The sequence below is a fragment of the Sorex fumeus genome, unplaced genomic scaffold, assembly GCF_029834395.1.
Source record: "Sorex fumeus unplaced genomic scaffold, SorFum_2.1 ptg000002l, whole genome shotgun sequence".
Lineage (NCBI taxonomy): Eukaryota > Metazoa > Chordata > Mammalia > Eulipotyphla > Soricidae > Sorex > Sorex fumeus.
Window position 1 is genome coordinate 52,541,554 of NW_026606059.1, and position 15,572 is coordinate 52,557,125.

Consider the following 15,572-nt stretch of genomic DNA (forward strand, 5'->3'; position numbering starts at 1 on the left):
ACTGTCCTCAGGACTTACTCCTACCTCTGTGATTAGAGATCACTTCTAGTGGTACTCAGGGGATCAGCGGTAGTGCTGCAAGCACTTGGCCCTCTGTGCTATCTCTCTGACCTTCCATGCTGTTTATTAAACAAGGATTGCTTTTGGATCATGGTATTAAACCAAACAGATAATGGCAAAAGGAACACCAGGTTGCCCTTGCTAAACCTTGTAAAACAAGCCTCCCATCTGGGATCAATGACTGGGTAGGTGACTACCCTGTCCTGAGGTTGCTGTGTGGTCCCCAGGAGTCATCGGGAACAGATTTCTGAGATGCTAAATTTAAACCAGTTTCACTCATCTGCTTCTTGTCAATCTGGTACCCTGCAGCTATTGGTTGAAAGGGAGTCAAAGCAGAACATTCATTTAGCAAAATGACTCAGACTCTAGGCTGAAAGACTAGCGCCAGTAAACAGGGAAGCCCTTCCAGTTACTTAGAGAAGGATGTATGATACAGAACCTCACTAGTGAGGTGAGACTAGTGAGTCTTCATTTTGTCAAGTCAGCAGAAAGCTCTAGGTTATTGTCCAGTGCCTAGATGTATAAAATGCTCAATAAATACAGTTCTGTGTGTTTCTACTTGGGGCTGGAGCCATAGCACAGCGGTAGGGCATTTGCCTTGCACACAGCCAACATGGCTGACCTGAGTTCGATTCTTCCAGCTCTCTCGGAGAGCCCAGTAAGCTACTGAGAGTATCTCGCCCTTACGGCAGAGCCTGCCAAGCTACCCGTGATGTATTCGATATGCCAAACACAGTAACAACAACAAAAAAAAGTCTCCAATGGAGACGTTACTGGGTCCGCTCGAGCAAATTGATGAACAACAGGAGGACAGTGACAGTGTTTCTACTTGGAAAATTATTTGATGAGGTCATTTTGAATATTAATTATTATTTTTTTCAAATATGTGCTTACAGATATCTTAGAAATATTTTTTTTCTAAAAGGTAAGAGCACAACCAAGAATGTCTCTAATTATGGAGCGTATCATTGCTGAGTGAAATGAGGCAGGGAGAGGGATAAAGAGAACGAAAGTATTCTTTTGTGGAATATATTAAAACATAGTTTGAGAATAACACCCAAAAACAATTGAAATGAGGGCCAGGAGGACTGTTGCACAGTAGGAAGCTTGCCACAAGTGGGGAGGGAGATCGCAGTTAGGATAGAGAACAGACAACTATGACAATGATAGTTGGAAATAATCATTCTAGACAAGAACTAGATGCTGAAAGGAGGTAAAGTCATATGCATACCCTTTCAGTAACAGTATTGCAAACTACAGTGCCTAAAAGGAAAGAGAGAGAGAAAGGAGGGAGGGGTATCTGTCATAGAAGCAGTCTTGTGGGGTAGGAGGGAAACTGGGGACATTGGTGGCAGGAAATGTGGACTGGTGAAGATATGAATGTGGGAACATTATATGACTGAAACTCAATTATGAACACTTTGTAAATGTATCTATGGTAATTCAATTTTTTTAATTTTAAAAAGAATGCCTCTAAAATTATAAGCCTGATTTTCAAATCTCTTGTATAAATTAGAAGCATTATGCACATTCACTAAACTTCTGTTCTTGTATTAGCTTTATATATATATATATATATATATACACACACATATATAACATATATGTATAATATATATATAGCTTATGCCATTATGTCCTGTAAAGTGATATCTCATAGTATTACCTTAGAACTAAAGGTATTATATATTATCGTGCTAGAAGAATGATAAAGAATTAGTTCCATATTTAATATATGATTTGCATTATACAAATACATGTATTTGTCAGAATAATTCACATAGGTTTATAATTTTTACATTTTACTGTATATTCATAAGAAAAATGCATACACATATATGAAACTATAGAATAATAAAATGCTAAATCATTTTGAAGATGTTCATATTTCTGCAGCTTTCCTTGAATTTTTTAAAAATAAGATTAAAGGATGAATAAATCAATGGATAAAGATATAATGATGAGTGGTTATACTGAGCTGATGGTGACAGAATCTTGATGACTGACATATAAGTGTTTTGAGCTTTTTAGTATGGTGTAGCAATTTTGCAATACAATTTAGAAGGAAAAATTAAATTTACAGAAGCAAGCATAACAAATTCTCTCCCTAATTCTATTTTTTCTCTTTAAAGAAGCAAATTCATTGAGTTGCTATCCTGCCCCTTAAGTGTCAATGATACTTAATTGGGTCTGAGAGGAGTGATATCATGCCCCTGAATTTCAGAAGGATATTTCCTTAGGAAAATCAGGCACTTACGAAGGAGAAACAAAGTCTTACCCTTACTGAGATCCACGGCACTAGGAAATGGAGGTCAAGAGCATGTGATAATAAGCCTGGATGCCCAGGGGAAGACTGACATCACCAAAGACCCATCTCTTGGTTCATCATAATGACCTATTTGTCCAACTAGAAGGCAGAGAAGCAGTCAAGTGCTCCCTTAAGCCAGCAGACAAGAAGCTAACCTCTGGCAAGTAATAACTCCATTCTCCAATTGCAATCATATTTAGTCCTTTAGTTGACTTTTATTTGGTTAGTTATATTCAATAATCCACTCATGTCTGGTCTCTGATAACTCAGTTCTAGCAAAGCCTTTGTTTAGAATGATGTAACTGATCCAGCTCTTTTCTTAAAACAAGAGCTGTCAGTGAAAAAAGATAAATCCTGAATGCAGTATCAAGTGGTTTGTTAATGAATTCTAACTTTGGGACCTCTTGCGAGTCCTTAAGTTACCTGAACTTTTGTTCCCAACTGGCACACAAGTGATCTATAAGCAATGATAATTGATTTGCTATAAATTCTTTCTAAGTTCCAGATCATCATCTCTAGGTCATGAGATGATGAACTAATATCCTAACTTATGATGCTCTCAGTAAGTAAATATTAGTGGAATGAAAATCAAGGACACCTATCTGACTGCACACTGCTATAAATGGCATTATGAATCTTATTTTTGATCTTTACAACTACTTAACTCATCTCAAGATACATTAGACATTTTATTTAACTATCTTTTATCCTTGGGGCCTGAGAGCTAGTTACAGTAGTTAGTAGTTAGGGCACTTTCAGCCCAGGTTAGCATTCGGCTGAACTGAGTTCTATCTTTGGCACCCTAGATGGTGTTCTGAGCCCTTCCAGGAATGAACCCTGAGTGCAGAGTCAGGAGTAAGCCCTGGGCACCACAGAGTGTGACCCCAAAACCAAAAAATATATAAAATAAAACAAAAACTGTCTTCCACTCTTGAGACTTATAGGGTGGGCACGATCACCTTCATTTTGGAACATGGAGAAACTGAAGAATAAAATCCACACTAGCCTGAATTGAAAGCCTATGATTTATCATCACAGTGATGACTGGACAAGTAGCTCCCAGCACCCAGGATTCCATCTGATGAGGAATCATAGGTAACAGCTGCTTGTTCACTTGATCAAACTGGTAAAACTGTGAAATCACAGACAAAGAAACTCTTCTTAGGGGGAAAAATGCCATTTCAGGCCCCTTGCAAAGGAAAAAGAAACAAATCTCTTAATTGTGGATGAGTCCCCACTGTCAGCCACAATCACACTTTTGGGTCATCCAAGCATATGAGACTCCCTGGTTGGTGACACAAAAGGGAAAGTCATTCCCAAGTGATAGTAGAGAGACTTCATAGAAGGGCCTGATTGATTGGAGTGCTGGAAGAATGTGTTCTCTGCAGACCATTTAAAAAAAAAAAAAAGCTCCACTGCATTTATCTTTCCTGGCTGCAGCCTTTCCCCTTCCCGCTGGGGGGAAATGAGTCTCTAATCCAGAGGCTTCCACATTTTGTTTCCATGACTGTAGCTGCCCTGAGATTATTCTTTGAAGAAGATATTTTTTTAAAATTCCAGGAGGAAGGATGATTCCCCTATAGTTTTATCCGTGAATGATACCAATGGCCTGCGGAAAAATAAAAGAAAAAATATGTCTCAATGCCAATTAGTTTATTCTGATAATTAAACTTCATCATTCCTCAAAAACCACATGATTTTCTTCTCTGAAATCTGAGAAATCTTGGTGTGGTTTTTCAGGTGAATGGAATCCAGACAATGAGACAACTTAATCATGCATAGCAAGATTTCCCAAAGTAGGCAATATCATTCAGGGAGTGGAAGGCTCCGGACTTGTTTGGGTGGGCGGTGGGGGAGCAACTGGAAAGGTAACCATGGGTACAGTCAGGAAGCTTTCTCTGTGTTCACTTAAAGGAAGGTATATTTCCAGGGACAATGGGCACTAAGTAATTTTTTTTTCTGAAAGGGGGGAATTGGCCTCCAAAACTTTGAACCTCTGACCTAGATTGTACCAATCACCATGCTAAATACATTATATACCTACTGTTGTTTTTCTTTTTCTTGTTTTAAAACTAATAACCACAGAGTGTGACCCCAAAACCAAAGTTTGTTACACACCCAAAATACAGAAGGGAAAACTTAAATTTATATACTAATTCAGAAAGGGGCACTTAACTAGAGTCTGGAAGAAAGAAAATTACTTCAGTGAGTACCACACAAACAAAACAGTGTTCCATATGTGGACAGAGGCACTTATCTAACTTTCTGGAAGTTCCACTTATCCATTGTGTGTCTTGAACAAATTAAAGAAACTCCTCTGTTCATAAATCTACATGGTGATACTTTTATCCCAGGACTGATTTGCAGATTAGTGTAAGGGACAATGCCTGAGACATGGCGATCACGCAAAATTGGTGATTTGTTTTGCTTTGTTGTTGCTTTGGGGTTACACCCAGCAGTGTTCAGGGCTTACTATGCTCAATGATCACTCCTGGCAGGGCTCAGCAGACCATCTGCGAAGCCAGGGAATGAACCCAAATTGACCATGTGTAAAACAAGCACCCTATTTGTTTTACCTCTGCAATCCCAAAGTTAGAAATCTTAATGCAAGAGAAGAGATGGGATACAAAACAAGCAGAAAACACAGTAGTGGAGATGAAACCAAGTATCACCTGAAAAAAGAAAGATATTAAGAAATAATTGAACTGGAATTAGAAGAATAATCTGGGAGCAGGAGAGTATATTTGACATAGTGGAAGGGAACATATGAACATTTTTGTTCTTGAGCTCAGGAGTAGTCTGATGAAAGAAGTGTTTGGAGACATCTCTGGTCCCTGGGATCTGAGAGCATCTTCAGTATCCTTTCAGTTGCCAAACTGCAGCACATCTTTCATTGTTTGGTACTTATACTTCTGCCATATCTTTCTCTCAAAGTATAGCCAACCAAATGAAGAATTTACAAGGACATCTCACAAATAAACGTAACACTAGGCCTTGCCCAGAATTAAGAATTCAGAAACTCTGAAACCCAAGAATCTGCACACAATAGTATTTAGTCATATTGAAGTTACAAAGTCACTCCTCTAAAAAAAGGTTCTTTATACTTGGAGTAAAAATTAGTTCTTATTTGAACAGTTTTCATTATTGTGATTGAGGTGCTGATTTCCCAGGACTGTTCATAATTTAATACGACAACCAAACCTGTTCTTGCCTTCTTTTAAATAGCCAGACACCTAAAAATAAAGTCAGGAAGGCAATGTGAGTTCAAGTCTCAGAGAAGTGGCTAGAGATGGCATTACAATTAGTACAATTACTAATCCCCTGTTATAAAATAGGGCTTTTTATAGGCCTGTAGCTCATTCCAATTCAGTGGCCTTGGGCATATCCCAACCAAGGTACAGCTTACACAGAGTCCTGGAAAGTGATCATAACTCCCGCAAGCTCCAATATTCCAGACAAGATTTCATAATAAATGGAGGTAGACAGAAAGAGATCAAGTCAGGTGAAAGGCATTGGAATCTACACTGAGACAGACTTTCTGGATAATGTTATATAGAATACTGAGACCTAGAATCTAATGCATACACAAGAATATGATATCAGGGGCCGGAAAGATTATACAGAAGATAAGACACTTGCAGTGAATGTGGCCAATCTGGATTCAATCCATGCCATTCTATATGGTCCCTGAGCCTTTCTGGGAGTGATCCTTGAGAATAAAGTCAGGAGTAAGCTCTGAGTATAGTGAGGTTTGCACAAAACCATATGTGTGTGTGTACATACACACACACACATACACACACACATATATATGTATATATGTATATATATGTGTGTGTCTGTGTGTACAGATATATACCTGTGCATGTGTACATATATAATAGCATAGTAGCACTGTAGCACTGTCCTCCCCTTGTTCATCAATTTGCTCAAGCAGGCCCAGTAATGTCTCCATTGTGAGACTTGTAAATAATAATAATTAATAAGACAGAATGGGAAAGGGGATTTATTCAAACTAGATTAGAAAGGTAAGGCTTTGTGGAAGATGTTGAAAATTGAATAGGTTTTAACAAGAAGAGATATAATGCTATCATTTGCAGACAAAACAAAAGTTATGTACAGAGATATTTAGAGAATTACTTAGAACACGGAGCGATAGCACAGCGGGTAGGGTGTTTGCTTTGCACACAACCAACATGGCTGACCCGAGTTCGATTCCTCCGCCCCTCTTGGAGAGCCCGGCAAGCTACCGAGAGTATCTCGCCCTCACGGCAGAGCCTGGCAAGCTACCCGTGATGTATTCAATATGCCAAACACAGTAACAACAAGCCTCACAAAGGAGACGTCACTGGGCCCGCTCGAGCAAATCGATGAACAACGGGAGGACCGTGACCGTGACTTAGAACACTAAAGATTCTGTGGCAGTAGGATTTACAGAGAAGGAAAGGGAAAAGAGCCTAAAATGAGACACTGGCAGTAATTCCTGATGCCTGGAATTAACTAAGAAATGGGGTATAGCATTTTTAGGCAACAGGTATCACTTTTTTTAAAAATACAATCTTGATATGATAAAAGAGAAATTTTCTGTAAGACATCGTGGATGCACTAATTAGTTTAACTTAGAGGTAGACTATGTCTGTATCCTCTACCAAACTGAGTTCTGAGAGAAAAGAACTCTATTCTTTGAACACATGTTTCTTCAGAGCTTACTACAGCACTGGGGCAATAGAAAACATGTAACAAGACTCTGTCAAATTGGTTTAACAGCAGGCAGATACCCTGGAGCGACCATAATAGCCTAAGCAGCAGAGATGGTGACTGTCTCTCTGCTGGCAGTGTGAGGGGCAAAAAGTGTGGAGGGAATAAAGAGATAAGAGGAGACAATTCACATTTTCCCTTTTCTGAGTTCACAGCATCAAATAAATTCCATACTTCAGTTCAAACATCACTTGATAGATTGCAGTACATTCCAATTTCTATCCTTTCTATAGTTACACTATTTGCAACTGACCTTTCAGAGTCCAGGATTAACAGGATTGTCCAGTTAGCATTTAGATGCAAGAAAAATAATACAGTTGGCTCATTAGTTCTTTTCATCATAAATATTCTGTTGGGGTGATTTAAGTGTTTGTGATGTGTCAACAGTTAAGTAATACAGGTGAGATTCAAGTGTCTCTGGAGAGCTTCCAGATTCATGAAACTGAATGCTCTCCAGCAACAAGTTTTATTAAAGAGTTTTCTAAATAATGTATATTTTTATTCTTGAAATGATGATGGTGAGCCTTCACCACGTAGTTGTTGAGTACATGAAATCTCAGTCAGTGGTAACTAAGATAGCCCCTGCCTTTGTATAATCATCTGGTCTGTGTTCTTCACCACTTACCAAGTACTGTCATTTCCACAAGTTTATTTGATTCTTATGCTGGAGCGATAGCACAGTGGTAGGGCGTTTGCCTTGCACACAGCCAACATAGCCAACCCAAGTTGGATTCTTCCACCCTTCTCAGAGAGCCCGGCAGCTACCGAGAGTATCTTGCCCGTACAGCAGAGCCTGACAAGCTACCCGTGACATATTCGATATGCCAAACACAGTAACAAGAAGTCTCATGATGGAGATGTTACTGGGCCCGCTCGAGCAACTCGATGAACAACGGGAGGACCGTGACCGTGACCCGTGACTCCTGGATGAAAATACATTTGGTGCCCCTCTTTATAAATAAGAAAGTTGGGGGCAGTGAGTTCACTTAATTTTTCAAAATCAAACTCCATTAGACTAGAGCTCACTGTGTCCTGAGAAAACAACTTAATTTTCCCCCAAACTCTGTAAAGGATGAAGGACAGACTAGAAGTCAAAATCATGACTCTTTGACTCTAATATTGCTATGTAATGTCAGATATGCCTCCAGTAGGCTTTCACAACTTATACAATTTGAATATTGTTCCTAAGGCAAAGGTAAGAAATTAATCTCCCTCAGGGGCTGGAGCAATAGCACAGTGGGTAGGGCATTTGTCCTGCATGGGACCAACCCGGGTTCGATTCCCAGCATCCCATGTGGTTCCCCGAGCACCGCCAGGGGTAATTCCTGAGTGCATGAACCAGGAGTAAACCCTGTGAAATGTTGTGTATGACCAAAAAAAATGAAATTAATCTCCCTCAATATCCACCAACTCCACTGTTGAGAGCAGTGAGAGTTCATGAATTTTAATTAATGAACCTATAAAGTCTAGGGAATCAGGCATAGCAGTATCAGGCAGAGCAGTATCAAAAATTTGTTCATTCTGCACATTGCAGCTTTGCTTTTTGCTTCTTTTGACTTCCTTCTCAGGTGGTCTACCTCAGAATGGTGAGTAAAATACCCCCAGCAAGTTCAGTCTTTCAATTTTTTTTCAAGTTCCCACAGACACTTTCTCTGGGTCTTTTGTTAATTCTGTATACTGGACTCTTGTTTAGCTTAGATTTATTCTTACCCCTGAATTAATTTTTCTGTCCAGGATACTAGAGGACTCTGGTCACATTCATATGAAATTGAACAAAGATGTTAAATGTCCACCTAGGTAATCTATAAACATTTTAATAAATTAATGAATGAATCTTGGTTCACATGGTTCAAAGATATCTTCACTGCTTAGAGTCAAGGCCACGTCTTTTTTCCCCTGCATTCCATGAACTGAGTGGTATCTAACCAATAACCCTTCCTAAGAAGCGAGCTCTGGCCTACAATTCTAGAGGCATCTGTATTCTGACCATATAATTAAATCTGAAGCAAGTACAGCTGGTGAAAGCTGGAGGATATGCATAAACTCTTCAATCTAGGAATGTTTGTGGACCCTGTCATTTCATACCCTAAATGCTAATCTATTCCACCAAGACTCCATAAACTCTGTGACAGTTAACTGTTGTGAAAAATGCATGAATCCTCCTCTGGAGTGGGCTCTCTTCTCTTGTTTCACTGAAAGCCTTTCAAATCCTCACCAACTTCTTCCCATGATATTTGCAAGTCATTGATAAAGAGTTGTTCTAGGTGATACTCAAGGTAGAGTATAACATGTGAATGGAGGAAAGGGTAAGGTATAAATAGAAGATGTGGGGGTCAGAAATATAGTAGAAAGTTAAGGCATATGATGTAGTCAACTCTGATTTAATTCCCTGGAATCACATGGTTACCCAAGCATTGCTGGGTGCAACCGGAAGTATGACTAGCACTGTCAGGGGGCGCCCAGGCAATCCCCAGTATTGCAGAGACTGAATAGCACCTCTTCCTAAGGCCCTTGCAGCCTGGATGACCAGGAATGTACAGATAGAGACACATATGAATCTCGCTGCAGAGATGTCTCCGAACCTCTTACCAGGTTGATTTCACCAGAGTGCCTCAGAGGCGAGCAGGCATTAGTCCTTCCACCTGCTCCAAATGCACTCCACGCCTCCAGAACCCAATCAAGGGCAATCTGCACAGGCTCATCCCAAGTCCCTGATGCATGAGAATGAATCCATTGAAAAATCCAAGTATTTGGGACCAGTGACTGAAAATTCCAGGCCTCACAGAGTTGGGTATGGGCCACCTCTTCCCATCTCCCTTCACATCCAGTGACCTGGCTGTCATGCCCATGAACTGCCTCTAGGTGCCATTTAAGCACATTAATGGCCATGATCCAGAAACTCACAAATGAATCTCAGAAGAGAGCTTATGCTATAGAGATTCCTCCAGACCCAATTATTTAAAATTTTAGAATTCCAGGAGCACGTGGGTGCAAAAGCAGCCAAGTGACATCTTGTGCTATTCATAACAAGCAATACAAAATATATAATTTCGCATCTGCCTGTGGGGAAGTCTTGAGTTGTGGTGGGAAATTTTGAAATAATGGTGGTGGGAAGATGTAATGGTGGTGGGATTGGTAGTAAAATATTGAATGTAATCAATTATTATGAACAACTTTATGAAATAAAATTAAACAATTAAAATAAAATAAATTGTACAGATAAATCTGAGGGTCCCCTGAGCACTGCTGGGAGTCCTCACCCCACAAAATAAAAACTCTAGTCCACAAACAGTGTGATCTTTGTTTATTTGGGGTTTCTTGGGGGGACACTACTGGAAATACTCAGGGGTTGTTCCTGGTTTTGCACTCAGGAATTACTCCTGGTGGTACTTGGGGGACCAGATGGGATGCTGGAAATTTAACCTGGGTCATCTGCATGCCCTACCTGCTGTACTGTTGCTCCAGCCTCCAACAATATGATCTTTGGAAGGTTACTTAACCTCTTCTAGCTCCAGTATCACCATATGCAGTATTTTAATTTGTGATCACTAATTTAAGTGGTCACTGTGAAAATTAAGGTAATTAATGCCTTTTTGAACATGACTATTTTATGAGATATATGTACCTTCTTGCTCATTTCAACATTATTTATAATAACTAAAAACTATAAAACAACCTCATTGCCCATCGAAATGTATAAAGAATACATGATATATGTGTGTATGTATAGATAGATATCACATATTATATATAATATATACACACTGCATAGTGGACAACTACTAAGCTATTAAAAAGATAAAGCCCTGCCATTTTCAACAATGAAATAAAGAGTTTATGCTAAGCAAAATAAGAAGAAAGACTAACAGTATATGATTTCACTAAAATGTGTGTTACGGTCATGGTCCTCCCATTGTTCATCGATTTGCTCGAGCAGGCCTAGTAACGTCTCCATCATGAGACCTGTTGTTACTGTGTTTGGCATATTGAATACGTCATGGGTAGCTTGCCAGGCTCTGCCATGCGGGCGAGATACTCTCGGTAGCTTGCCAGGCTCTCCGAGAGGGGTAGAGGAATCAAACTCGGGTCAGCCATGTTGGCCACTTGTAAGGCAAACGCACTACCGCTGTGCCATCGCTCCAGCCCAAAATGTGTGTTATATAATAAAAATAAACAAAAAAGCTGCCTCAAACAAAAATTAACTTTTAGGCTATAAAACCCATTAACAGTCACTAGAAGGAAAAAGGGATAGGAGTACATAAAAAGAGTAAAAGAATACAATTATATGCTGAAGAATAAGTGTGTGTTTTTAAGTGATAAAATTAATGAAGTATATAAACATTAATTATCAATCAAGGACACTTAAAGTCAAAAATTTTCTTGTTAAATCAAAAACAAATGCAAATTAATTATCTAATTGTTGAGACTACTTATTTATCTGCTAGATGTTGGGATACAATCTTAAACAAGACACAGGATTGTTTCAAAAAGCTAAAATTTAGTCAAGATATTGGGATCATAGAGATAGTTCAGCAGATAAGGCACAAACTTTGCACAGGACCAATCCACAGTCAAACCTCAGTGCCAGATCTAAGCCCTGAAGACAGACTCAGAATTCCCCAAGCTTTCCCTGCTTTGACCCCAACACCAACAAAGAAATTGATTTGAAGGGAGAGTTGGAGATTGAAAAGAGTCTTCCAGTTTCTCAGCTGGCTCACAACCTTCCTCATAAATAAGAGGTCGAAGTGATAATACAGTGGGTAGGGCATTTGCTGTGTACATAGTCTACCTGAGTTTTATCCCAGGCATTCAATATGGTCCCTCAAGCAATGCCAGGAGTAATTCCTGAATGCAGAGTCAAGAGTAATCCCTGAGCATTGCCAAGTGTGATCCCTAAAAGCAAAATAATAATAATGATACTAAATAATAGCCCCTGTAGATCACAGAATATGGCCCCAAAATGTAAATCAAAAATTAATTAATTAATGCTTAAATTTAGGATGGCCAAGTTCTGAGATTCTGAGCATAGACACAATCTATAACATACCATGTAAGCAAACCACAGTGTTTTTTCATATCTCAAACATACCTTTCCCCATCTGTAACATAGACATTGTTGTACTTTCCAGATTAATCTCATTCTGTATGCTCATTACCCAACCAAGGGTGAGAATTTTATTTCATTTATCATTATGTTCTCTGCATTTAGCCATTCCTGGCACATACTACATGGCAATAAATGAAATGGCAACAGATATAACTTATTTAGATTGAACCTGCAAACTATCTGAATGGTTCTGACAGATGCTGAACTCTATTTACACTGAACTCATATGTGTGTCATGCATCAGCTAGAGGATCAGTTGGAAAGTGACCTAGAAAGTTTTAGCTGAAATTACTGGTTTTTGCTCACTGTGACCTTTCTGAGACAATGAATGGAGTCCTCAGAAAAATGATTTAGTGAGGCAGCATTACATGAGCATTACATGAGGCAGCTTACATGAGAGTACTAAGAGATATCTTGAGAACCCTCTTCTACCAGACAGATCTATAGGAATGAGTGAATGAATAAATAAATAGATAGATAATAAATAAATATTTGCATTTATATGCTTTTAACTTTTGCTGAGGGAAATATTCTACCTTTCTGAAAGTCAGCTTGGTGCTTTGATGCTCCTTTTGAGCTTAAGTTTGAAAGATTGGAAAACCTTTCTGCTAGGCAGAGAGCAGCAGGAGAGAGAATGAAAGGGGGTGGAGGGGAGAAATGCAGGGCAAATTAAGAGGACCCCAGTCCTATGCTGATGTTCACCATACACGTCTATCCTCCATTCTTCTAAAGACACCATCACCATAAAACTGACCCATAAGTCTCTTCCCATTTTTTGGAGAAGAAAATTCAGACAATTAAACAACCAGGTAGTAATTCAAGTGAAAAACACTTGGCAACACAGCCTGGTTCCCTCATCTTCTTGAGGTGGAGAAGAGGTGAAAACCATGGTACAATCTGCACCTCACTGCAAGGAGAACAGCTATTAAAATTGGCTGAACATCCAGGACAGATCATATCAAAATCACTAAGTGGATGGGGAATGCAATGTTCAAATAGAACTGGGTTTCTTAGTTTCAATCTCTGAAATCTCTACAGGGGAAAAAAAATTCCCTTTTTTTTTTCTTCTCTGTTACTATGTCTGGGTTGCTGCAGTTAGTAGCCAGCTCTCTCTCAGCAGTCTGGAATATGTTCTCCATTGTGTTCTTTCTGTGAAGAAAATTACAACCTGAAAAGGAAAGGGGCGGAGAGGAACATTACATTCTAAACAGTCTCAGGGAGATAATTGCAAAGGCTCTTTCGCTCTCTCCCTCCTCCCTTCAGCCTGGTCTGACTTTTCTTCCACTTCTAGAATGCAGGAAATGCCCAGAACAGCAGAGATGGCTCCTTAGGTACAACTGAGGGCCTGACCCTGTCAGACACTATGTGCCATGAACTATTCCTCTATTTTCCAGGCAGCTGGGTACCACTCACTGCTACCAACAAGGGTTTGTGTGTGTGTAGGGAAAGATGGGCTGCTTTGATTTGTTCTTTTCCTGGTGGGCTCTTTATAATACCTTTAGTACCTGCTTGGTCCTAATTAAATTCAGGCCGGTTTCAGGACATACCAATTAGCTACCTGATTGTTTCATACCTTTTCAGATATATAAAAACTACCATTTAGTATTTTTTTGTCATATGTTCAAAAGTATATCAAGCATCCATGTCTCTGATTTCATTAAACTTCCACTGCCATCCTGGGCTGATCAGTTACATTCTTGTTTCCATATTCCGGGTGAGATGTAGGATCTCGTGGGTTCAGGTCACATACCTAAATTGACTAAATTGTTAGTGGAAGAACGAGGAATCTAAGCTAGTGATTTCTGATTCCTGGTGACTAAGCTATAATACTAGTTTATCACTTCCAAATTCATCAAAACCAGGTCCAGCCCTTAATGTTCTCAAAGCCCTAAGGAAGGAGACAGAAACCTTAAAGGATATTGCTTCTAGGAACAGCCTCATGATCTATATCTTGATCAATCTTCCCCTGATGAAAATCATGAGAACCAGAGAAGCAAGCAGAAGAGACTTTTTTTAAAATGAATCACCATGAGATACAGTTACAAAGCTTTCATGTTTGAGTTTCAGTCATACAATGATCGAACACCCATCCCTCCACGAGTGTACAGCACATTTTCCACCACCAATGTCCCCAGTATCCACCCCCACCCGCCCCGCCGCCATGTTCCAACCCTCCCCCTGCCTCTATGGTAGACAATTCCCTTCTTACTGTCTACTTTTGGATATTATGGTTTGCAATACAGATACTGAGAGGCAGCATGTTTGGTCCTTTATCTACTTTTACCACATATCTACCATCCTGAGCAATCCCTCAGATGATCATTGACTTAGTGATCCCTAAAGAAAAAACTTTCAAGGTCAGAAGGGACACGTCCCGTGTCAATTAAAGTTGAAGAAAACTTGGTTCCTTATAGCACCAAGATTTTGAGAAATGATGACTTTCAGATTACTTAACAAATGTTTAAAATGGGCTTAAATGCTTTTCTTCCTTGTCTCATCCTGTTCTCCAGTCACTCACCCTGCATAGCTTGACAGAAAATGACACAAACTTTTAGTAGCTTTTGCTTTATTTATTTGTCTTACTCACTCTTATTTTAAGTCTAAGCATGGATCTGGGTTATCTCCAAGTCATCATTTGATGGGTGAAGAAACTGAGGAACAATTAAACTCCTTTCGATTTGAAAGCCAACGGCCTTTCCCTTTAGCCAGTATTTATGAGAGTGATCCTTGTGCCAACAGCATTAGCATCGTTTGCCTTAAATATTTTCAGACTCAGGCTCTACCCCAGTATGAATCAGAAATTCTGGCGGTGTTTTTTGTTTGCTTGTTTTGTTTTTGTGCCACATCTGTTTTCGGGGCTTACTATTGGCTCTGCACTCAGTGATCACTCCTGGCAGAAATTAGGAGGACCACGTGAGGTGCTAAGGATCAAAACTGAGTCTATTACAGGCAAGGCAAGTAAGGCAAGTGCCTACATCCTGGGTTTAACAAAAATGTCCTGGGGCACCATGTTAAGCAAAATAAATCAGAGAGAGAAGGAAAAATGCAGAATGATCACACGCATGTGTGGAATACAGAGGAAGAAAACAAGGGAATAAACAGAATCAAAGAATAAAAAACCTTGTCCTTTGATGAAGGAGCGAAGCAACTTTGTAAATTAATTCCACAAGCTTTAGCACCACTTTAACCATATTACCTAACTAATGATTTTTTTAAATAATTGCATAAAAATCCTCCTCATAATATCTAACACAGCTAAGGTTTTAGAATCACTGTGTTATAGCGGTTGGTAAATAATAGTTATTAACAAAATTTAGTGGTTGGATCCATACATTTTAA